The sequence below is a fragment of the Ochotona curzoniae genome, unplaced genomic scaffold (genome assembly GCF_017591425.1).
Source record: "Ochotona curzoniae isolate NIBS_2020 unplaced genomic scaffold, NIBS_Ocur_1.0 scaffold_3208, whole genome shotgun sequence".
Classification (NCBI taxonomy): domain Eukaryota; kingdom Metazoa; phylum Chordata; class Mammalia; order Lagomorpha; family Ochotonidae; genus Ochotona; species Ochotona curzoniae.
Genome location: NW_024467106.1, coordinates 58,951,217 through 58,977,047, shown reverse-complemented (window position 1 = coordinate 58,977,047; position 25,831 = coordinate 58,951,217). Strand labels below are relative to the sequence as shown.

The 25,831-nt window shown below is 54.0% G+C and overlaps 1 protein-coding gene across 4 annotated transcripts in view; it reads right to left on the bottom strand.

Annotated features, from left to right (window-relative positions):
- Window positions 1–25,831, bottom strand: part of SEMA4D (semaphorin 4D) — a 109,256-nt gene that overhangs the window by 65,097 nt on the left and 18,328 nt on the right. For 2 of the 4 annotated variants that reach the window (XM_040963778.1, XM_040963773.1), the window contains exon 2: window positions 12,123–12,195. The gene's annotated coding sequence lies outside the window, so the exon portion shown is untranslated. Of the gene's footprint in view, window positions 1–53; window positions 2,078–3,066; window positions 4,096–12,122; window positions 12,196–25,831 lie in introns of those variants that run through there. The other 2 variants (XM_040963774.1, XM_040963775.1) reach the window with 2 other exon arrangements.

The following is a 25,831-nucleotide window of genomic DNA, read 5'->3' as shown; positions in this document are numbered from 1 at the left end:
CAAGAGAGGAAGAAGTCCAAACACCCACAGCCCACCCACCCAGTGAGCCTCACCTTTTCCAGGGCTGTGCTCCCCAATCCCGCGCTGGCTTGCAGATCCGGGCTGCAAAGCCAGCGGGGTGCCCAGGACACAGCCTGTCCCCAAGCTGTCCCAGTCACACGCAGGCCTCTGCTTCCCTTGCACATCTGAACTGACCACAGGGGCTTCGAGGGCTCTGTTATCACAGCAGGTGCAGCCAGCCCAGGGTGAAGGCTACTTGATGAGGCCACAACAAGGCAGCCTTCAGTAGCAGGGACAAGGCCCCATGGTGACCATCTCCGCAGGTCGTGGAACCAGCCAGTCCCCATTCTCCTTCCCATAAATAGCAGGGCTGTTCCCTGTGTAGGCCCCATTGTTTTCCTGTGTGGCCAATTCAGGAGCTGCCGGGCAGAGCCCAGTCTGGAGCTGAGGAAGGAGGAGGGAGAAAGGCAGCCTTGGAGGCCAAGGAGGTGAAGGGGAATTAGATCCAGGCAGAGGGACCACTCAGCTCAGCACCCACACCGGACATACCCCTGAGCAGCAGGCATGCCCTCCAGCTCCTCATCCCCCCCTCAGGCCTGGCCGCTCAGTCTCTGAGCACCCCGGGGTGCAGAGAGAGGACAGGACAGGACAGCTGACCCTTGTCTCTTCCATTTCTGTGCGTGGCCATGGAGAGTGAGGCTGGAGGGGGCGGCCCAGGGAGAGAGTATGGTGAGGGGAGTGGGCCCTGAGCAGGTCACCCAGTCCCGTGGGGACTGGGGATGGAAGACCCAGGCATCTCTAGGAAGGTGGAGGAAGGCGCAGTCCCAGCTCCCCAGGTCAGAGGAAGCATACTACACTGAGTGTTGTCACAGCACCTCTGTGGCCCACAGGGGGAAGGAGTGTGTTGGGTAATTCAACATGGCCTTGGCCACTAGGCCACAGCCTCTGTACCAGCCCCCATCCCTCAACTACATTCCTTCCCCAAGGGGCTGCAGTGATGGTGGCCAGCTCAAGGGAAGAGGCATTGAGGTGGGACATGTGGCTGGTGACGACAGGAGTCCACTGTGTGTGGCCAGCAAAGGACGCAAGTTCCTGGTATGCCTTCTGCTCAAGTCGTCAGCAGGGCGCAGGTGTGGCTGATCGGTCCGGATGTTGAAGGAGGCCAGCAAGGTACCAGGCATAGGCGATGACCAGGCACCTGGGTCTCTGAGCCACAGAGAGGCCACAGCATCCGTTGGACAGACGCAGACAAACGTCAGGAGAGCTGTTGCCTGGCTGACAGCTCAAGTCCGTGCAACCCACATCCTAAATAGCCCTCAGAGGGCTGCCAGCCTTTCTGACTGGGCAGAGAGGGGCAGCCCTGACTCCGTGAGAAGCCAAAGGAGGAGCCAACATCAGCACCTCCGCCCCAAGTCTGGGATCCAGCGTCCAGTTTGGAGACAAGAAGCAGATCTGACAGATGGTGGGTGCCCTGGTCTGGCTCAAGGACAGCATTCGGAGCCCATGACCTCACAGTGGCTGTCGTCAAGAGCCAAAGCTCAAGCTGGCTGACGCCCATTCACCATGGGGGAGGGCGACAGTGACCAGAGCTGATGACAGAACTGGGACCAGGAAATTAGATCAAGGCCGCATCTGTGACAGAGCCGAGAGCATCACAGGCCCTCTGCCTTCTGTCATTTGTGAGACAGAGTGCTTCTGGCTCCAAGGTATTTGGAGCATTCCTGATACCCTTGGACTAGAAGCGAATGTGATCTGTGCAGCTTAAGAACCTTCATAGACTGCTTTACAAGTTCAAGAACAGGGTTTCATGCATCCTCTTGAAGACCTCGCAGCGGAGAGGAGAACATTCTACTCCACCCATTGCCCAGGACCGTCAGGAACCCTACAGGCAATGTTCTTAAAGCCACAGTCCCACTAAGACAAACACGCCCACTTCAGGAAAAATATTCCTTCTGATTACAGAGCCTCCCCCGCAACCCCCACACACCAAGTCATGTTTCATTAGCCAAAGGGAGGCTAGAACTTGCAAAAGCCAGCATCCATTCAATCCTGCCTCCATCACCATCAGTGGGGACTGACCCAAAGCCCCCCGCCCCCCCAGGACAGTTATGCACGGCCAAGGCTGGCTCGAGCTTCAAAAGCGCATGCACAGGCCCTGCTTCTCGGCTTGGCCAGAGGGGGGGTGGAGAACTCACTGAATGAGTTACAGCAGAGCGGAAACCAGCCAACCCACAGCTCTGTTCCACCCAGCACAGTATCAGCTATAAGCATTCACTCACTCTAACCCAGGAGTTTCCGGTGGAGTAATTCCTTGTCAGTGCAGCAGGGGTCCTTGGTCACCCTGTCACAACCACAAAGCACACATGCCTACAGTGGGTTCAGCAACGCTACCTGCACCTAGGCAGCAGCAGACCCGGCCTGCCCATCTCCCACCAGGAGCAGCCCACACTGAGCACAGAAGATGCCCAGCATCCCTTCTCTGGACCTGAGCTCATCCTGGGAGCCACCCGGGTTGAGTACCTCCTCAAGTGCCCACTCACAAGCCCGGGGATCCTGGAGGTCTCCCAGCCTTGCACTTTGGTCTAGCAACCACACTGCCTACTCTTAGATTCCTCACCAGCCCCAACATCTTGCTCTGAGCCTGCATTTCCACCCCGCCCCGTTCCTCATATGGCAACACCAGGGTCTCCCTACAAAACCCAAGCCTGGCCCTTCATGTGCTGAAAACCTGAGCATGGCTCCATGCTGCCCAACTCTTCACACACTAAGAAGTACACGATGCGCCAGGCACTTCGCCATCCACATCCTATGCAACCCGCCCCATCTATGCTCCCCCTAAGCTGTGCCCTCTGCTTTGGCAGCCTCCGTAATCCTCCCCTGCCTTAAACACAGCCAGGCCCTTTTCAACAAAGTATCTATCCCCTGGTCTCTCAGAAAACAGGAGGCCCCTGCCCCGGCTGACCTGTCCAGCACCTTGCATAAAACTACCTGCCAATCATCCCTAGGTACGTGCAGCATGCCAGGTGTGCCCTTCATGCCTTGTAAACCGAATGGAACTGGACTTACCTGCATGGATTCAGTCAGCGGGCAAGAGGCCAGAATGTCCAGGGTGTGTGCATGTGGTGTGTCCACACAGGGGCTGCCTAGTTGTGCTTGGTCCCCGGTGGGGCACCCGTGGTGCTGAGAGGCTGGCAGCGGGTAAGTGGGCTATTCAGAGGGTGGAGGACAGCCCTGAGCTGAGGCTGGAACGAGGTGGAGCCAGAACTGCCCACAGAGCCTTGCGGTTGGCTTTGCACCTGACCCACAGTAACAGGTCCTTCTAAGAACAACATGCCATGCCCCTGGGCCTCAACCAACCACTTCAGCCTGGCACCACACCCAACCCCACACAACAATACTAAACCCTCCCATCACAGTCTCGGCCCAGGCCCCAGCAGACCTGCCCAGAACAGGAAAAGCTGCCTAAGCCCCAAACCTTACAAATGGCCTTTCACACACACACACACACACACACACACACACACACACACACACAGAGGACTCAGACAGCTGGGGCTCAGGTGACAGAGAATCCTCTGGGATTTGGTGACAGCACCAGCTTTGCTGCAGCAGAAAGAGCAGCACAATCAGGGCTTCCCAGCACCGGCCCCCCATGACATTGGGTGCAGCAGCCCCAATCCTGACAGCAAGGGGACCATCCTGGGCTCTGGCGACACGATCCACAGGTGTCGCAGCCCCCACGTGGCAGGCAGTGTTCGGATGGCTGTGTTCCCACGTGCCCCTGACCCTGACAAGGGCAAAGAAAGTGCATGCCCCAGGGCCTTCTCCTGGGCCTCCCAGGTCCCGGGCTAAAGCTCCCATCCACCGGAGGCTACAGCGGCTAGGGCACTGGGTCCTCAGCACCCTCATCGGTCATGTCAGCCCCAACACCGGTGCAGTCACTTTCCTTCCAGCTTTCCCACCTGGGCCCCAACTAAATCCCTGCTGAATTCTAGCTTCTACCAGGGAACGGACACTGGAGGGAGGGGCCCACACCCATGCCCACTGAGGGGATGGCCACAGTGCAGAAAGCGTCTGTAGAAACATTGCCAGCCCCCATGTCTGCCTCCCCCGGCCCCACATTAGCTGTGTGTAACCTATGCCTCTAGCGTCTCTCCTCCCCACCGCACGGCAAGGCCAGCTCTGTTATGTAACACAAACCAATGGCATCCAGCTGACGGGCTGTGCACCAGCATCAGCAAGCACAGTGACAATGCCACCTCCTTGCCTTCAGTACCCAGTGGGCTGGGACGGCTCCCCCTTGCCCAGCCAGGTGGCCAGGCCTCATGCCCAGCTTCATGTGGCCTGTTTCAAGGTCAGCAGCCAGAGGGTTGTGCAGGCAATGGGGGCCCGCCTGTACCCCCAGTCTAGTTGTGCTGGCCTTCCAGCCAGCCAAGGAAGGAGCTGCCAGAAGTTCCAAATCTCTGTCCAATGCAAACAGCTCTGGGAAGGAGGAGCAGGCAGGGGGTGGGGCCAAGCCCCACAGGAGCCAGAGGCTCTGCAGCAGGTAGAGAGGGGCAGGTGCGAACCGAAACCAGGGCCTGGGAATATACCTTGTCAGGGTCATCCGCTCATGCCTGCAGATTATGCAGAGTTGAGGACAAGATCCACAGGGGCCCCTTCCAAGGCCCTCACCCACAAGAGCTGCTGGGACGCACGCTAGACACACACCAGGGTTGGGACTCACGGCCCATGGCTGCCAGTCTGAGAAGCAGGCAGCAGCAGCGAGCACGTGGCATGGCCACAACCCTCTCCAGGTTCTCCTCATCTCTCCCAGAGAGGCAACACAGCCCACTGCCATGGTTGAATGAGGACAAGCCCCTTACAACTCAGCCTGCGACAGGCCAAGCCAGTCACCAGGGCTACAGACACCGGCGGTGACCCCAAAGCCCAGACTCCCTGCACAGCCCCACTCTACCCAGGACTCTGTCTGAGACGGGGTGTTCCAGAGCCTGCCTGTGCAAAGGCCTGCTGTGCACCCCCATGGCGGCCCTCCCTCGATCTCACAGCAACAGCTAAGGTGTGCCATTCATCCCCTTAACCCAGGGCACAGAACCCTCCCTAGCCAGGAGGCCCCGTGGAGCCCTGGCCACCTCCCCATGGGGCACAACTCTCATCCACCCGCTCACTGACCTGAGAGCAGCTGTGCCACCGTCCAGCTGATCCTGCAGAGCCACCAGGTATGTCTCAGAGACAGTGCCCAGCTGTGCCCATAAAGCAGAGCCTGGACCCACTCCGCCTGCAGCTGCCACCTAGGAGCAGGCTGGGCCAGCTGCCTCTGCCAAAGGAGGGCTTGGCCACAGCCCCTGGCTGACCCGCCCTGCACACACCCACCCTGGAGCTGGCAACAGTTGAGTTACTTAGTCCTGGATGGGATTGCAGCCCTCAACAGGGTCAGGACCACACGAGGGCAGATACGGGACCTACTCTCAACACATTCCCAGTTTGGACAGCACACAGAGGACATTTGGGGGACCTTAGGATAGTGGATGCAGCACTGGTCCAGGCAGTGCCCTGGTAGGCCAGGGGGGCGGGAGAGATGTCATGAGGGGGGCCAGGGCCAGCAGCCAAGGATCAGGAACAGGGACTCTGTGACAGAGCCCACCGTGAGGTTATGCCCAACCAGCTGTATGTGCCTGCCCCTCGTTCACACCCTCACCAGGTGGAGCTGCACAGGTCACCCATGCCCAATGGAGGTGCCCACTGCTACCTTCTCACTGCCCCCACTCCATATCACAGACTTACCTGCCACTCTGTGCCCTGGATGCCACAACACCAGTTTAATATAGTTTGTGAGATTATCCCCTTGTTCAGATATCACTATGCGTCCCCTTCCCACCCACCCCTTTCTTCTCCTGCCTCCCCACAGCCTTCCCAGGTCAGTTACCACGTTCTCCAACCTCCTCTTCTTGTAGTAACTGTGAGGGGCATGCATCACCCGCCTACATCCACAGCAGCTTCGCTGGAGTCCCCAGCACAAGGCAGGCGTCGAGCTGTACCTCATTCATCACGCTGGAGCACAGCCTGGGCCCCTCACTCACCATCAGCCACGAATGATGTGGCTGTGGCAGGTTAAAGGTTAACAGGCTAGTGGGGCATGACAGAGATTCCTAGACGCCATCGAGCTAGCACAGGAACGCGACAGTCCACAGAGCCGCCGTCCGTTCACTGTCAAAGGCCAGATCATTGAGGAATCAGTGCCGACTTGCTGGAAGGAAACAGGACTGGGCGGCTGCTTCCCTCAACCCTCTTAGGCGGGGTTGGGCAGAAGCGTTCTAAGACATGCCGAAGTTTAATCCCAGCCCACATCAGGCAAGCCTTATAATCTTCTTAGGGAGTGCTTGTGTCTGCAAGCCAACGGGAGAGAGACCCACGGTCAGATGAAGTGATTTCATCTGGATGGCAAGCAACATGCTGCCAGTGTCACTGGCAGATGGTGCAATAAGAAGAAATGCTTTCCAGAGCAGAAGCAAGGGGCAGGTGCTTGCAGTTACACACAGGTTAAGGCACCTGCATCCAGCATCGGAGCGCCTAGGCTGAATGGGCTCTGAAATTTAGCTTCCCTGGGAGGCAGCGGGTGACAGTTCCAGCAGTTTGGACCTCGCCACTCTCATGGGAGAGACCCAAATTGAGTTCCTGATTGCTAGGCAATCGGTAAAGCGAACCATCAGATGAGAGCTCCCTCTCTCTCTACCTACCTCTGAAAAAAATAAATGACAAAGCAGAAATAAGCCAGGGGCTCCACGCCTGTGTTCGAGATGGCACAACAAGGTAGGGAGGGCAGAAGCGCCTGAGTGGCAGGCAGTGACGCTGAACTCACCCAGCTTCAGGGAGAGGCCACCAAGCAAAGCTTTCCCAGCACCCCCCTTCTCATCCTCCACTCCACGTGACCAGTCCATCCAAGAGACACCTGCCACCTCCACTGCACAGAAAGGAAGCTGGCTGGGAGGGAAGGCCCCCACATCCTTAGGGGGTAGAAGCTACTGTTAGATCTTTGTGGAAATGCATCTGGCAAGATCTATGAAGACAAAGAGACACACGCCCCGGGAGCCAGCAGTCCAGGTCACAAAGTGACAGCCCAGCACCCGCCCGAGGCTGGGGGTGGGTGGGGGTTGGTATTTATGGAAGCCCTGTTTATCCTGGCGGCACTGTTTTCCTGAGGCAGTGCTCACCAACAACTCCTACACACAGGGCCTGGAAACAACAGGAAGTTGTGCCCTGGCCATCCCAGAGGCTGACGGAAACCAAGGTGTCAGCAGGCCTGCACGCCCTCCAGAGGAGCCCTTCCTGGCCTCTGGCCACTGCTGAGTCAGCAGGGACTCCACCATTCAGAGAGAGGACCTGGGTCACGTGATCACAGAGGCTGAGGAGCCCCAAGGTCTGTCTGTGAGATTGGGACCGCGGGGAGCTGAAGTTTGGGCAGGAAGGGGCCATGCCCACTTGCTGAGAACCTCAGGTCTCGCCCGAGCCGTCCACTGATTGCACAAGGCCCACCCACGCTGCGTGGGGCCATCTCCTGCATGCAGCCTCCCGATTTAAATGCTCTTCTCTTTAACAAGGTTAATTCAATTCTTGCAATGTTGGCATCCCCATCACATCACCAATTCAAGTTCCCCACTGCTCTGCTTCCCAACCTGCTTCCTGCTAACATACCTGAGAACAGGGAGGTTGACTCAAGTGTTTGTACCCCCTGTTACCCAAGCGGAAGACCGCACATGGAATTCTGCCCTCCTGGCTTTGGCCGGACCCAGCCCCGAGCCACTGCAGCCATCTGGGATATGAACCAGCAGATGGAAGCTTGCTTTCTCTCTCTGCTGCTTGTGCCTTTCCAATACATATATTGTTTTAAAGAACCAGCTTGTTAAAAAGCACCCTCCTAAATCACAAAATGTTGGGCCACAAATCTGAGATCCTGGTGGCCCAGCCAAAGGACACAGCAATGTAACCATCACACCTAGTCATTCCCGTCTCTACCCATCCTCACCCAGCCTCCTCCTCCGGTCCACGCCTTGTTCATCCCCCTCACGAGTGAGGGTCGCGAATCATCTCCTACTCCAGATCCTCCTCTAAATTAAACCTGCCCAGGCCTTCTTTCCACAGAAGGGATGACTTACACACAGGTGCCAGGGATAGAACCTGTTCCTACCATGGGAACCAAGATGATCTCAAAGTCTTGGGACTCCAAATCCAAATGGACCTGGTCAAGGATGAGTGAACTCACCCACCCAGCCCCAGGGGGCCAAAGACGATGGCAGAACACAGCTGGGCTCCCCTGCCCATGGGCAGAGAACTAGGCAAATCTGCTCCTGCAGCTCTCAGGCTGCAGGCTGCCTGCACAGGAACCAACCCTTCTGACTCAAATGCAGGCAGGAGCCGCCCAAATCCTTGCTGGGGTGGCCACCTTTTGCTAATACCTGGATAAGAAACCGCAGCCTGTACACACCATGTACACAGCCTGTACACTGCGGAAGGGAAGGAGGTACTGTGTGACAAGAGTACAGACAGGAGGACCAAGTTCTGGGGCTCAGTCAACCATATTACATCACGTATTACAAAACAGCTTTGATTTCTCACCATAAAGAAATGTTAGATGCACGAGGTCTTGATTTGATCATGGCATTGTGTCCACAGCAGACATGCACAATCATCAAATGTGGAAAATATTTCCTTACAATGAAACAAGGCAACAGAAGGAAGACATGAGGTGTGAGGAGTGGACTATGAGACTGACCCCGTACCTCTACACCATGCCCAGCCCTAACACACAACCATGGCTGCCCTTGGGAGGGCTCTGTGCCCACACTCCCCTCTCTGGCTTAGCTGGGGCATATCCATGTGGGACCAAGCCCCCAGGATCATAGGACACAGAACAAAAAAGTTTGGTCCTAATACAAGTTCCCTTCCAACACTGCCACATGCCTGACTCCTTACTGTCCTTGTCACAGCAGCCTCCACCCCATGCCACATCTCTTTCCACCTCTGGGTGCCTAAGCTAGCATCATATGTCCCTCCAATTGTGACAGAGACTGGATCAGGGTAGAAGGAGCTACAAACACTTACCTCAGGGATCCAGGCCTCAGCCTGGTCCTCCTCAATTACCCCAGTCCCCACCTGTGGTGCACAGTAGCTCCCTCCCCAGTACGCACCCCAGGCTTCAGACATCCCCAAGCGATGCTCCCCTCCCCAAACCTGCAAGGCCTCCTTGACAGCCCAGCCTGCAGGAGCTTTTAGCTTTCCACTTGCTCAGGCCGCAGCCTCAGAGCATCCTTGGGCCCTCTGCTCACACCCAGCCCGCGGCCACCACCTCCACTCCATCACCCAACGCAGGTATGGGGCCATTCCCTCCTCCGCAGTGGAAGGAGGCCACCTTGGATCACCTCACAGCCTCCGCACCTAGCACCCCCTGCTTTGATGCTCCCCAGTATCCAAGGGACCCCTCTCCTCTCTGTCCTGCTCAGCATCCTCAGATACCGACAGGCCCACCAACCACACAGCTCCTCTTACCCCTGCCTCTGCCTCAGCCCACAACTCCCTCACAAATTCCCTGAAGCCCCAAGTCGCCCTCCCATCTACCTCAGAGCCTGCGTACCTGCAGCTCCAGTGTGTGGCAGGCTCTTCCGCACGCAGGCACCACGCAGCCATCCCTTCTCAGTGATGCCCTAATCTTACCTGTCCCCTTGTCCGCTTAATCCTCCCTTGGTACTTGTCACCACCTCACTCTCACATCAGACCTATCTGACGTCTGGGCTCCTCTGCCCTCACGTGATGGGACACAATGTTCCTTCCAGGATAACGTGGGTAGGAACAACTGGATGAGGCTTGCCTACCACCTAATAACAGCAATAGCCAACCCGGCCGGGGCTGAGGGGGCGCAGGGAGGACTCAATTCCCTGGAATCCCAGGAACAGTGATCTGCAAAGTCCACACTGCTACAGGCAGGCATAGGACCATGAGCCCCATTGCCCTGCCTGGGATGAGAACATGCCAGACACACCCCCACAGCTCTGCCATGAAAGGCTTGTTTCATGGGCTCCACTCCTGTACATGACAGCACTGCCACATGTCCCCTCTCTGCAATGACAAACGGGCCCTTTGTGGGATATAAATAGCCCAGCCAGATGTGGGAGCACCCGAGGGGGGGTGTTTTTTCCCAGGCTCTGGTGCAATGCCCCACAGCTGCACACAGAGGACCCCAAGGGCTGCCAGGGCAAGCCTAGGATGGTGGCGGGGGAGGGTGCTGAGCAGCCCCTCCTCTTACTGGACTGTGGGTCAAGTTCAGCTTGGGTTCCCCACACATGGTACTGACACACGAGCCTGGCACGAGCAGGCAGCATGTCTGGACACAGCCAGGGCAGGGGAAATCAGCCAGGCATCGTGACCTTCCTCACCCACAGAGCACTGGAGCGACCGCTGCCTGTAGAAGATGGGTCTTCTATAGAGTACAAGTGAAGCTGGGTGGCCCCAGGAGAAAATCCAACACCTTCCCCGACCCCAATTTGCTGATTTGTGAACAGTCACAGTAGCTGCCTCTTCCTCTAGGGCCTGGTAGGGCAACAAGAAGCGGGGAGCCCATCTGGCCCAACACACACCCGTGAATGTAGACGCTGCTGTCACCCTCAGGGCACCAAGAGGGAGGTTCATCCCACGAATGCATTTAGCCCAACACATACCCACACTTCATGGTCACACGCACTATGAAGAGGAGGAGCTCTCTGCAGCTGGCTGTGGGTGCACCTCAGCTCCGGCTGGGATGGTGTCGGGCTCTCCTACTGTCCAATGTGTGTCTGAAGCACACATCAGGGGCTGGCGAGTGGGGCGGCAGCTGCCTTTAGCTGGGTTAAGCAGCTGCCTGCAATGCTGGTACCCCATGTGAGCTGCAGGCCATGCCCTGGATGCTCTACTTCCAACCCTCTTCCCTATTAAAGCTCCAGTAGAAAATGGCCTGACTACTTGGGTCCCTGTCCCCACATGGAAGAACCAGATAGAGCTCCTGGCTCCTGGCTTCAGCCAGGCCACTGTGGGCATTCGGGCAATGACCCAGAGGATGCAAGATTTTTCTCTGTAATGGCTACATCTCCCCCAACCCAGGCGAGGCTGGCAGGGCTGAACCCTCTGTATCTTGTCCCCTCTTCCAGAATCAGGTCCACCAGGAGTCAGGGCCTCAGAACTCTCTGATCATCTGACCCCAAGCAAGTCAAATAATGAGGTACTGCCATTGCCCGTCTCACCCATTCCAGCAAGGGGAGGAACTGTAAACGCAGGGACCCACCCAGGCAGCTGCTCCACCCAAGACCACCACAGGACCTCGGAGAACCCAACCTGGGTTAAACTTGATGGTCACTGCAGTGACCACAGCTGTGGGCCTGAGGATAGGGTGCCTGCCCTCACTCACCAGCTGTTGGCCCTTGTTCAATGGAGTTGGGAGCAGGTGGCCAGCCCACATGCAGCCTCAGGAAGCCATGATCCCGCACAAACACATGCTGTGGGCTGCCTCTGGACACCCCAAACTGCAGAAGAGGGCAACCAAGACAGAGGAGTACCCTCCACATTCACAGATGAAGGACAGGCAGGTGGACAAACCACAACTGGGAAGGAGTGCCCAAAGGGTCCAAGATAGTAGCAGCCTGCCCATACTCTGCAAGTGGAGAGCACCTTGCTTTACCATGCTAGGGTGTCTTGCCTGGAAACAGGAAGGTTCCCAACACACTGACACACAACAGCCCAGACAAGCAAGAAAGCATCACAGCGCCCTCCACCTTGCCAACTCCGGGGGACAGGAGTGAGTACAGAGCCGCCAGCTCCCAGTATCTCCAGGGTTGGTGACAGTTGACCTTACAAACTCCTGAGCAGTGAAACAGCCCTGAAGGTACTTCCTTACCCTTGGCACCACCTGGCTCACTCCCCTGCCCACATCACACAGAGTCCCTGGGACCCTCAGCAGCCACATCTCCATACATACACTGCAGCCACCTGGGGCAGAGCCTGCTGCCCTCCGTCAGCCCCAAGTACAGGATAAACACCTAGGGCCTTCCAAGGCTCCATTGCATAAAGAGCCATCACTCTCAGGAGCTTTCACACCTTACCTAGCGGTGGTTGTTGTCCAACATCTCAGCAGCCAGGATGCAACTTGTGCCCACTCTCAGGTGTCGGCAGAGTCTGAAAGAGTTAAAGGGGGAACACTGAGAAGCATGAATACTGAGCTAGAATCCCTGATGAGGCTGACAAGGCAAAGCCTATCACCATCACGGACTAACACCTGGCAAGGAGAGAGCAGCATCCCACCGAACAGCTGGTCACAGTGCGGCTCACCTGCCAGGTGAGGTCAGGAGAAGCATCCGAGTGGAAAGATGTTCATTAGTAAGAACAGGAGGGAAGGTACCACCTGCCCCTTCCCCGACGGATGAGCCTCCCCTGCCCTGGGCCCTCGTCAGGCACCAACACAGCAAAGAGCACCCCCTCGTCCAGCTCCAGGAGATCAGGGAAGGGGCAGGAGCCTGACCAGACACAGAGTAGCCAATGAGCGAAACACAAGGAAGACACCACCTGAGCAGAGTTGCCACACAGCAAGAGAAGGCTGGTGATGGCATTCAGCATTTCAATAATTTATCAGTGGTAAGAGGAATGACACACTTTAAACCCAAAATCAGGGGAAAAGGGAAGAAAGAGGAGAGTAAAAACAGAGAGAACCAAGGTAGGCATTGTGGCAATGCAGGTTAAGCCCTGGTCCATGATGCCAAGTTCTCCTATCAGCATGCTACTTTGTGTGCCAGCTGCTCCACTTCCAATCCAGCTCCCTGCTAGTGCACCTGGCAAGCAGTGGAAGCTGATCCAAGTGTTAGGAAGCCTTATCCCCCACAGCAGGAGGCCTGGATGGAATTCTCAGCTCCTGGTCTCAGCCTGGCCCAGCCTTGATTACTGCAGATATTTGAGGTGTGAACCAGTAGAAGGAAGATTTTTCCATCTTTCTTTGCCTTGCTCTCTCTCTGCTTCTCAGTCATTTTGTCTCTGCCTTTCAAACCAATAAATAAAATCTTTTGCTTAAAAAGAGAGAAGGAGCTAAGAGAGCAGCAGAATTTTTTTTAAGATTTATTTATTTTTATTGGAAAGACCAATTTACAAAAAGATCTTCCATCCATTGATTCACTCCCCAAATGGCCACAATGGCCAGAGCTGAGCTGATCCGAAGCCAGAAGCCAGGAACAAAGTTTCTTCTGGGTCTCCCACGCCGGTGCAGGGTCCCAAGGCTTTGGGCTGTCCTCGACTGCTTTGTGTTTGGGACTTAAAAACAGAAGGCGACTTCAAAAAGTTCATGGAAATCAGAATGACAAGGTAAGCTTATTCCAGTGCAATTTTTACAATGTAGGCTTAGTTTTCTTCTTCATAAATACTTTCATGAGCTTTTTAAAAGACCCCCTAGGGCCCAGCATGACAGTCTAGTGGTTAAAGTCCTCGCCTTGAATGCACCAGGATCCCAGGTTCTAATCCTGGCCGACCTGCTTCCCATTCAGTTCCCTGCCTGTGGCCTGGGAAAGCAGTCGAGCACGGCCCCTTGGGACTCTGCGCCCGCGTGGGAGCCCCGGAGGAGGTTCCTGGCTCCTGGCTTCAGATCAGTGCAGCTCCAGCCATTGCGGCCGCTTGGGGAGTGAACCATCAGACAGAAAATCTTCCTCTCTGTCTCTCCTTCTCTCTGTATATCTGACTTTTCAAATAAAAATAAATAAATCTTAAAAAAAGACCACCAACCATCTAAGCTATGATGGACTATGTCAATCAGTGGATTTTTCAAAGCCCTCATAGTGCTTGGAGTGGCAAGATTGGCAGCGATTCATAACTGTTGCAATATCAAAACCACTTGAGCAAGATCCTCAGAGCATGCCCTACATCTGGGACCTGGGGAGGGTGGGAAATTGGGTGGGCCTTCTCCCTTAAATACCCCCCCTTTAAACATGAAGGTAACAATATGGGAAAACATACTAGTATTATCCACTTTCATGTAGCCCTTGAACCTTCTTACCCTAATTAACTATGTAAAGAATGTCAAAATAAAATTTTATAATAAAAAAAAGTAAAAAAAAAGACCCCCTATATGCATAATTTTTAAAAAATATGCCCCCAAATGAATGCTATCTTGCAAATTCATTTTGCAGAAACTTTCTGAAGTACGCACATATTCCCTTATTGTTACCTGCAGTTACTGCATCATGCTCCAGAGTTTCCAAGTTATCCCTCCTGCACCCTGGCACCCATACACTCCAGTCCTAGCCTCTCCCTGGGCTCTAGGAAGCAGGGTTCTTGTCTTACTTCCCCAAGATCAACTCCTCAGCTTCCACATACAAGTGAGAACACACTGCATTTGTCTGGTTTCTGGGTCTGGGTTGCTGCGCTTAGTGTCCTCCAGGTAGGGCGGAATGGCAACAACATCTCGGGTTGAGAGCAAAGGCCAAATCCTCACCTCGCACCCGCCAGGATCCCATATGGGAGCTGGTTTATGTTCCGACTGCTCCACTTCCCATTCAACTCCCTGCTTGTGGCCTGGGAAAGCAGTAGAGGATGGCCCAAAGCTTTGGTACCCTACTGTGGGAGACCTGGAAGAAGGTTCCTGGCTTTGGATTGGCTCAGCTCTGGCCGTTGCAGCCACTTGGGGAGTGAATCAGTGGACAGAAGAGCTTTCTCTCTGTATCTCCTTCTTTCTGTAAATCTGCCTTTCCAATAAAAATAAATAAGAAAGCAAGCAAGAAAGAAAGAAAGAAAAGGAAGAAAAGAAAGAAAGAGTGTTCAGGCCGGCTGGCCGGTGGCACGGACACAGCGAGGGTCAGGGAATCAGACACCGACAGGAGACCAGTAGTGGTGGAAGAGGCCTCTCTCTGCCTCCCTTTATTCAGCCATATATACCTTTCCCCCAAGCCTCTAGTAGAACAATCGGATGCTAATGAGTCTGACAGACAAGGTGCCACTAGCCTCCAAGCCCATTTCCTGCAGGAGCCAAGCTTAACAAATGCTAATCAACTCCTCAGCCCACAACAAAAGAGCAAGCAAGCTACCCCTCAGCCACTTAACAAAGGCACTATCAGCTGGTCTCTGAGTTGGAAAGACTTGAGTCTAATGCCAGCAGCATCTGTACCAAGAACCCAGCCCCTTACAGACAGGGCCACCTCCCAAACCCTGAATCCCCTTCTGATCACTTTCCACAATCAAGCCGTGACGTTCCCCTTTCTGACCCAGGTCAGGACCCACTGCCTTTGGCTGCTACTGCTTTTCCACTGTTTGCAAGCAATGGGCGTAGTGCTGGTTAATGTCAACCATTCCCAGATCCTCAGCGATGGTTTCCACGCAAGCTCCCACACTGAGTTCAAAAGAACTTATGGGCTTCAGGGAGTCTAGCCCAGCAGTTAAAATGCCTGCATCCCACCACTGAATGCCTGGGTCCCACACCCGGCTCTGGCTCCTGACTCCAGCTTCCTGTTAACACAGATCCTAGCAGGCAGCAGGTGATGGCTCAAGGAGCTGGTCCCTGCCACCCACACGGAGACCTGGACCGCGCTCCCAGCTCCTGGCTTGGCCCAGCATATGAGAGAGCACTCACAAAACAAAACAAACAAAATGACAAATGCAGACCACAGAACAGAAGGCAAGCTGTCCCCTCCTGCAGGCCCTGGCACATGTTCTGCTTCAGACACCAGCTTCAGGGTTCCACGTTTTTGCTGAATTTCAGAACAAGGAGCCAAGCAGAGGTAGAGGGGTAACATCTCCCTGGCAGGGGTGCCCCAAACCCCATGGAAGCCATTTCTTCTTTAATGCACTGAGCTCTCAGATGGCCAATGACAGGCTAGCCTCTAATCCTACTGAAAATGTCAAATATAAGGGTTCAAATGCAAATTGAATACTTTCACCAAGATGCTAGTAATTATGAAAAAAAAGGGGGGAGGGGCGGAGAAAAAGCATGGACAGAAATCCAAGGCCCCCTTCCTGGGTCTGGGAGAAGATAAACAGCTGAGTTTCAAAGAACTTATGGGCTTCAGGGAGTCTAGCCCAGCAGTTAAAATGCCTGTATCCCACCACTGAATGCCTGGGTCCCACACCTGGCTCTGGCAGAGGACTGGCAGAGGGAAGCCAGCTGCAGGCAGTTAACTATAGTACATACAGTACAGTGAGTCCATGGTGAGTCCGCACTGGTTGTGGACCAGGCCAGCTCCAGCCACTTCTTCCCTATACGCTGGAGTATGAAGGGGGAAAAGCTAAAATCATGCATAATGAGAGGGCGATGGGGAACAAGCATTCACTAGGGGGAAGCAGGGCCTCCCTGCCACTCCCTGGCCCCAGCCCCGCAAAGCTACAGGACAGAAGAGAATCCAGGGACAAAGAGACAGCTCTGGTCACTGCTGGGAAAAGTGGGGGTCTGCTGGACACACTCACAGCCTAGTGCTTGAGGGCTGTTAAGGACCCAGGGGGTGCTCAGTGTTCTCCGACAGACCAGGGCCACAGGGCTGCATGAGCTGACGATGAGGGTCTGGTCCCCAAACTCAGATCCCACTGACAATGACCACAGTGGGCTGGCTCCAGGCTGCAGTGGACTTCCTTGACTTTTAAAAAATATTTATTTGTTTGAAAGGCAGGGTCAAAAAGAGATCTCCAGCCACTGGTTCCCGTCCCAGTTGGCCACGAGAGCCAGGGCAGAGCCCAGAGCTTTTTCTGGGTCTCCCATGTGGGTGCAGAGGCCCAAGTGCTTGGACTATCCTCTGCTGTTTTCCCAGGTACATCAACAGGAACCTGGATCCGAAGTGGAGCAGCCAGGAACGAGGCATATTTCCAACAAGTCACTCCAATGGCCCCATTCCCACCCAGGAAAGTCATCTGTAAACCATCCCTCAGAACATTTTTGCAAAAGAGCCCCTAGCCTTCCGTACCGCAGTAAGAACAGACAGGAGGATGCCCCTGAACCCTGAACACTAGTACCATGCCTGGCTGGTAAGGGGTCATCTGAATGCACAATCCAGTGTCACAAATGTTAACACATGACCCAGGGAGAACCAGCCTGACATTTTAACCCCTTCAAAGGAGGTGTCAAGGAATCACAAAAGACAGAGCTGGCCACACGGATCCCTGGGAAATTCACTCTGCAAGTGGCAGCAATGGCTGGAGCTGAGCTGATCTGAAATCAGGAGCCCAGACCCTCTTTCGGGTCTCCTACAGAGGTGCAGGGTCCCAAGGCCTTGGGCTGTCATCGACTGCTTTCTCAGGCTACAAGCAGGGAGCTGGATGGGCAGTGGAGCAGCTGGGATATGAACCAGCGCCCGTATGGGATCCCAGCGTGTGCAAGGTGAAGACTTCAGCTACTATACCAGGCCTGGGGACTGTTTCTAACACAGGTGCTTTATACACTTTTGGGGGACAAATATATCATAGCCTTATGTGATATAGATGTCACCCTCAATAACAGAAATCTCATATGGGAAAGGAATGTGGAAATGACTTTCCAGTGGACACAGGAGCAGCTCTGCCTGTGGCGGGATGGCAGTCCACTCACACCATTCATGAATGAGAATTCAGTGCATTACCGTGGCTTTTCATCAACCCACAGAGCAGCAGAGGCCAAGCTGAGTACCTGAGCGCGGAGGCCCACCCCCTATCCGGAGGCCACTCACTTCAAAGTCCAGAGGGAAGTGGATGGAGAGACCCAGAAGAGGGTCCCGGGGCTGGGGAATCAGGCCACAGTGTGGATGCCCACCTGGAGAAAGAGGGGAGGGCGTGTGTGAGAGGGCAGCTCTGTCCTTCCTGGGGGAATGAGAGGGGGATGAGCTGCAGTGCTGTTGTGGTTGCAGTAGTCAGCCTGCTATGTACACAGGACCAAAGGCACAGCAGCACAGCAGGGGGCAGCCCAGGAGGCTGTGCGAGTGGCCGCTGCCTTCTGCATCTGACTGGGGGTGCTTTCCTCATCCAGTGTCGGAGCACACCAAGCACGAGGCACAGAAACCCTCAATAATACAAGCAGGAGGAAATCTCTCCCTACTCCAAACCAGAAGCAGTGTGAGGGTCCAGATCTGAGTTCATGTTATCATGAGGGGGCTCACTTTCAGAAATGCATGCCTTCCTGCCGACCTGGGGAATCTTGGCAGGGCTCCTTGAACATCTACAAGCCCCCATTATGGTGAAAAGGCGGCTGAGCCAAGGCCTTTTATTTTTAGAGTGAATGCAGGGCTGGAGTTAGCCACGACATGTCCGCCAACAGCACCCACACGCACAACACCCTCTTCCACTAAGGCTTACGAACCCCCCACGACCACCCTTCACTGGGTACAAGGCATCTAAGGGGCCTCTGGGGACTTCAGCAAGTGACCCTTGCTGCCCAGAGCACGTGTAAGGGCAATGCCCATGGAATGTGAAGTGCGTCAGCTGGGAGAGTCGGGGTTCGGGGACACATGTGCACTCAGGGCTCAAAGCAGAGTCAACAGCACCTCTCACTGCAATTCGGCACACACTGGGTGGTGATCCCCAGAGGCAGTATACAGGACGCCCTCCACAGCTCTGTGCACCTGTGTTCCCAGGTGGCTCCTGCTTGGGGGATGGGAAGGCCACAGCACTTGTCACCAGGCTCATGTGATGGTGGCAAATACTAACCGGCCGGCAGTTCCAGGAAAGTTTCCATTATTCTGTAACCAGCAGGTTCTGCATCGCGAGTTCCACAGGTCCCCGCCTCCCTCCTAAAGAGGGCTTTGTCCTTCACGAGCTATCAGGGCAAAAAACTGAAATGTCCCAAACCTCCTGGACTATGAACCCCCCAGAGTTCACAGAATACACGGGAACATTAGCTGGGGTTCCCCCTTTACTGTTAAGGCAGGGAGTTTCCTTTCCTGGTAAGACTTGAGCTCAAAAGTCACCTGCCTTCTCCCTGGAGGTTGCACATGGATCCAGCCACGTGAACTTCCCCATGTCCAGGCTCATGCCCTCCCGTCCCACCTGCCTTTCTCCTGACACTGCAGAATCAGGACAACCTTGCCGTCTCTTCACAGCCTCAGAAAAAGCTAACACACGCAGCTCCCAGCCCCCCGGGCTCCCTGTGCTGCAGGGATCATGGGCAGCCAGTCCCAAAGGACACTCACACTGTGAGTTCCCAAAGAACACGCACCTCTTGTTTTTGCAGATCTAAGCAGCCTCAGAGTTGACAGGGCTGCGGGTTAAGGAACTGCTTGCAATGCCAACATCCCACACCAAAGCACAGGTTTGAGTCCCGGCTGCTCTGCTTTCAACCCAGCTCTCTGCTAACGCGCATGTGACACAGATCATGGTTGAAGAGCTTGGGCCCCTGTCACTCTTGTGGGAGACCAGGACCGAGCTCCTGGCTCCTGGGTCCAGATGGCCCAGCCCTGGCTGTTGCGGGCAGCAATGCAGGAATGAAGCAGTGGATGCAAATACCCTCTCTGTCACTTTGCCTTTCACTTAAAGAAATCTTTTTAAAGTTATAAAAGCATTGTTCTGTATAGAACCCAAACAGTTTTTTTTTTTTCTCTTTTGGTCATTATTTCCTAAACAATATAGCACAACTGTTTACACAGCATTCATGATGTGTTAGCTATTACAAGTCACTTTGAATAACTCAAAGTGTGTGAGAGGACATGCACAGCTTGCATGCACTTGCCACGTCCTGTGATGCTGAGGACCTGAGCATCCACAGATTCTGGCATCCTTAGGGTCCTGGTTCACCATGGACAGCACAGCTCTCTGGATGGGGGACTTGACAGGAGTTTCCCTCCTTTGATTGATGTGTGTTTCTCATAGCAGACACGTGTTCCCTGGTACACATTCGGAAAAATGAGACGGTAGCAGAGCCAGAGCGGCAGGCCCTGACACCCCTGACAGCTTCAGACTTGGAGAGTGGTTACCTAGCTGCAAGGGGACCCATGGTGAGGGGTGCAGCGACTGTCGCTAAGCACTGTCTCATCTGAGCAGGCTAAAGACACAGATGTTGTACACCTGCGCAGTTATGCTGCCCACGCCCTCCCACACAGGTACCCACTGAGCCTGCAGGAGGGAAGTGGCTGGGACACCAGGGCAGTCACCCAGTGGGGCCTGGTCTTGCCGTGCCAGGCCATCACGGAGAAGCAGAGCTCTGTCAGGCTCCCCCCGCGGTGACACTCACTTCCAAACCTCCTGCATCAACCAACAGGTGCTGTCCTTTCACGGCTCACCAATCACTCTCCTACCCCAAAGCCCAGTGTGACACAGGTGCCTTAATTAAATGAAACACAATTAATCTTGCTGGAACAATTACCAAAACCATGACCCTCTGCCTTCCACTGGAAAATGCGAGCACATTTCAAAGTCGGGAATCCCGACACAGCCTCTGTCACTCTAAGACTTTCCATTTCCCATTTAAGACAAAAGCAGATGACAAACCAACAATCCCCTCCCACACCCGACTCTTCCAAGTAAAAACCACAGCAAGCTCTGCTTAGTCACCTCTTGAAACACACTGCATTTGGCCTTGCAGCTCCTGGAGGTTTTTTTTTTTTTTTTTCACAATTCATTGATTTATTTATTATTTTCTTTGAAGTCAGTGACAGAAACAGAGAGCTCTTCCACCCACTGGTTCATTCCCCAGAGCTGCGCCAGGCCACAGCCAGGAGCTTGGAATTCCTTCCACATCTCCCATGCGTGCATGGCAGGGACCCAAGTTCTGGGGCCATGACCTGCCACCTCCCACGGTGTGCGCATGAGCAAGAAGCGGGAGCTGGGGACGAACCTCTGGCACACCTATAAGGTGCACAGGATAACAACTGGTGTCTTAACAGCACCAATGCCCCCACCCACTTAAGTTTTTTTTGAGTTGGCCCACAGTGGCTTTTACCGGCAATCAGCAAGACACAAATAAATTGCTATGCACAAACCACTCAGAACAATCACCTCAAATGCCACAGGCAAGGGGTGGAGATCCTGTCTAACTTCCCAGTAGAGGTGGCCACAGCACCCATTAGGTGAGCACCCACGCAGCAACCTGATCCCTCTGTAGACATGGAAACTGTGCAGGCCACGAGGGGTGCTGCTAATAACCCAACAACTCTCCTGGGCGCCAAGTGTCCCCAGGGTTTAAAGCCTCCTGCCAGCCGAGGCGGCTGTCTGTTGCTCCCCAAGGATGTCACATAAACCCACCCAAGGATCCAGCCAAGTGAGAACTGAGCAGTTCCTACAGAGGTAGTGACTCCACCAGCCCCAAACAAGGCTGCATTGCAACCCCAGGCTCCAGGTCCCCATGGCACTAACAGATGTCCAGTGCCCAACATCAGGCCAGAGTCGCTCTCACTATGGACCCCATAGACACCAAGAGGAAAAACTGCACACAAATCTACGCACAGAAGGAACTTGGAGAAAACGGCCAAACTTCTCAACAGCACACCCAAGATGAAATAAACTGAACCAAGCTGTAAATGCTGAAGGTTTCAAGATGTAGCTAAAAATTTTCTGAAAAGAACATCTCAAAAGTCCCAGATGGTTTTACTGGAGAACTGTACCAAGAATGCCAGGAATAATAGCCACTGTGCAGAAACCTTCCAGAAAATAGGAGAGCAAAGAAATACTTCCAAACTGAAATGAAAGGAAAAGACAGTTCCAACCTGAATGGCCCAAACAGCAACGCCAGATACTTGGTACAGACAATCAGAACACACGGACATTTAAAAACGCTGGCCAAGTGAATACAGCCAAATAGGAAACAATATATCACATCCACATGGAGTTTAGTCTGGAATGTGAAGCTGATTCAACTCTTAAAAAATCAATAAGGGGCCCGGCGCGGTGGCGCAAGTGGTTAAAGGTCCTCGCCTAGCACGCCCGGGATCCCATATGGGCGCCGGTTCTAATCCCGGCAGCCCCGCTTCCCGTCCAGCTCCCTGCCTGTGGCCTGGGAAGGCAGTCGAGGACGGCCCAAAGCTTTGGGAACCTGCACCCGCGTGGGAGACCCAGAAGAGGCTCCTGGCTTCGGACCGGCATAGCATCGGCCCGTTGCGCTCACTTGGGGAGTGAATCATCGGACGGAAGATCTTCCTCTCTGTCTCTCCTCTCTCTGTATATCCGCCTTTCCAATGAAAAAATAATAAAAATAAATCTTTAAAAAAAAAAAAATCAATAAGGGCAATCCAGTATATTAAGAGAAGAAACAGGGCCCGGCAAGGTAGCCTAGTGGCTAAAGTCCTCGCCTTGAATGCTTCCCATCCAGTTTCCATCCTGCTTCCCATCCAGCTCCCTGCTTGTGGCCTGGGAAGGCAGTCCAGGACGGCCCAAAGCTTTGGGACCCTGCACCCACGTGGGAGACCCGGAAGAGTCTCCTGGCTTCGGATCGGCACAGCTTTAGCCATTGTGGTCACTTGAGGAGTGAATCAACGGACAGAAGATCTTTCTATTTCTTCTCCTCTTTATATATCTGAATTTGCAAAAAGAATATATATTTTTTTTAAAGATGACCGACATCAACAGCCAGCAGGAAACACCCACAGAAATCAAGATACACAGTGTACGCACATTAGAATAACTTTAAAGAAAGCAGATCATGTTCCTGGGAAGAGCGTAAGAAGGTACCCAGCCCAAGAAAGTCGTGGCGGTTTCTTGTGAAGTTCAATGCATATGCGCCTTACAACCCAGCAATCCCACTCATAGGCATGTATCCTAAACACATCCATGGATGCGGAAGAAAAGCCGTATACAAAGGTTTATAAGAACTCCTTTCAAAACCACAACAGACTAACTACTACAGAGCAATCCAAAGCAAACTATTGATTCACGCAACAACTTGAATAAGCCTCCAAGGCATGGCAGTGGATGAAAGCCAATCTTAAAACACTGCTGCCTCCACCCACGTGACACCCTTGGAGAGGTAAACTCTAGGGATCGGAGCAGGTCGGTCACTGCAGGTGGCTGGGGCCGGGGAGTGTGTGTGAGAAAATATAACACAGAGGGCTTTGGGGAGGGGGGCTGGGAGGACTGTTTCGAACCTTCAGCACGGTGATGGTGCCCTCATCCATGCCATCCACCTCCTAGAATTGTACACTGGTTATTTTTACTTTGTTTTAATCTTTTGAGTAAAGTTTTAAGAAGGTGCGATGCGAGCACTCATTTGATTGAAACACCCTTAGAAATGCCTTCATTTTCTTTTTTTTTTTTTATAAGATTTATTTTATTTTTATTGGAAAGGCAGATATACAGAGAGGAGGAGAGACAGAGAGGAAGATCCTCCATCCGATGATTCACTCCCCAAGTGAGCACAATGGCCAATGCCATGCCGATCCGAAGCCAGGAGCCTCTTCCGGGTCTCCCACACGGGTGCAGGGTCCCAAAGCTTTGGGCTGTCCTCGACTGCTTTCCCAGGCCACAGGCAGGGAGCTGGAAGGGAAGCAGTGCCGCCGGGATTAGAACCAGCGCCCATATGGGATCCCGGGATCCCTGTGCCATCGCGCCGGGCCCTTCATTTTCCATCAGATGGAAAAGGATTGCGACTGTGTGGCTGCAGGCTCCCACGAGTCCCCACAGGAGTCAGATTCACGGAGACCGGAAGCAGAATGCTTGCGCTTACAGGCACCGTGCTGGCTGTTCCACTACTAATGCAGTTCCCTACTAATGTGCCTGGAAAGGCAGCAGAGGATGTCCCAGGGATTCGGGATCCTGCCCTCACACGGGAGACCTGGGCTAAGCTCCAAGCTCCTGGTTACAGACCAGCCCAGCTCCAGCCACTGTGGCCATCTAAGGAGTAAACAAGCAGATGGAACATTCTCTCCGTTTCCCCTGCCCTGTAACTCTCCCATTCAAACAAACAAACAAAACCAGCAAAGCTTTGAAGCCCCTACCCATCTCCCTGTGCAGGTGTCAGTGAAGTGAGCGTTGGATGTGCCTGATTCTAGATGTGCGTTACACCCGCTGTGAACACACCGCACAGGTGCCCGGGGAAAATGAGGTTTCTCCACCATGAGCACACAGGAAACAGAAACTGCAAGTCAGTTGGCCCAAGTCTTGCGACTTTCAAAGTGCCAACCTTTTGCTTCCCACAGAGGCAACGAAGCACGCCCTAGACCTGAATGGCAAGGTCTCCAACTCCTTCCCCCAGACCGTTTGCAAAGTTTCAGATACGGGTGGTGAGCCAAGATACAAAAATACCGGTGGAAAATCCCATAGACACACGGTTCGCAAATCTTCAATGGCAGCACCCTGAACAATGAGATACAGTCTCAGGCCACCCCCTCCCCGTCGGCCCTCCTGTTCAATGTCTCCACCCGGTATCCACTCTCCACTCTGAGCTTCTCAGCGGCCATCTCCATCATCAGACCCACCGTCACAGCAGCAGGGCACTTACGTTCAAGTAACTATTACGTTACCTAATAATGTGTAAAAACACCAACGCTGGCAACTCAGAGAAGCTGTAAACTGCTTCGTTTACTGACAAGGTGACAGCACTTTTTTTTTAGATTTATTTTTATTATTTTTTTTATTGGAAAGGCAGATATACAGAGAGGAGAGACAGAGAGGAAGATGCTCTGTCCGATGATTCACTCCCCAAGTGAGCACAACGGCCGATGCCATGCCGATCCGAAGCCAGGAGCCTCCCCCGGGTCTCCCATGCGGGTGCAGGGTCCCAAAGCTTTGGGCCGTCCTTGACCGCTTTCCCGGGCCACAGGCTGGGAGCTGGAAGGGAAGCGGGGCTGCCGGGATAGAACCGGCGCCCATATGGGATCCCGGGCGTGCAAGGTGAGGACCTTACCCACTGCGCCACCGCGCCGGGCCCTAAAGCACAACATTTTGAGAGACTGCAAGCGAGCTATCACGTTATTTCTATTACAGAAGATGGCTGCAACTGCTCTATTTTATTGTTGTTGTTGTTGCTCATCTCTGACCATACCTAATCCACAGATGAATCACAGTCACGCATGGACAGGAAGAACAGCCTGTGGAGCTCCAGTACTTTCCGTGGCCTCAGACGAACACTGGAGGTCTTGGAAGGCACGCCTTAGATGGATGACTGCTGTGATATGCTTTGGAAAATGAAGCCGAGCTAATCAGTTGCAGATGCGAGGACCTTCAGCCTTTTCCTAAAGACCTCTCAGAGATGAACTGTGGCAGACAGAAGGGCGGGGTGGTGAGGGAGTGGGGGTACTGCAGCCACACCTCCAGGGGGCAAACTCCCCATCCCACCACAGAGGAGTGCCAGTGGCTCACTCAGCAGACACTCACCCCGCCAGGTCCTCCCGCTGTCCCCCCGCAGGCTGCCAAGTTGAAGACTCATGCCAGTGACGTCTAAATGCAAACTGCAGCTTCTAGACACCTGGCCCCCGCGAGCCTTGCAGATAAACACAGTGTGACTCACTCAGCCCGCTCTGTGATCACAAGCTCTTCAGCAGCAATTAACCTTCGGGAAAACTCTGTTTGTGGTTGAGAAATCACTTACGTTTTTATCCAAATAAGAGCCTCACAAAGATGATGCCGGACAAACAAAACGTAAGCAGATCTGTCTCCAAGCTCCCGCCCTCCAGCCATGTTCTTTTGTATATACAGTCAAGAATTCCCACAAACTGCATTTCCCTTCATCTCACTCTCGCTCTTTCTCTGGTGTTAGAAACACTGAACTGACCATCAGAGCCAACCTGAGTTGCAGCGTTGTTATTTTAAATGTAGGCACCTCATTATCTTCGTTAAGCTTTAGGGGTCCATGAGCCTCCACGCTGCAGACACATCCCTCCCGCGGCTCCTCCCAGCCAAGCCTTCCACCAGGAGGGCTGGGAAATTCTGCTCTCCAAATCGCAGGTGCCCTGCCCGACGA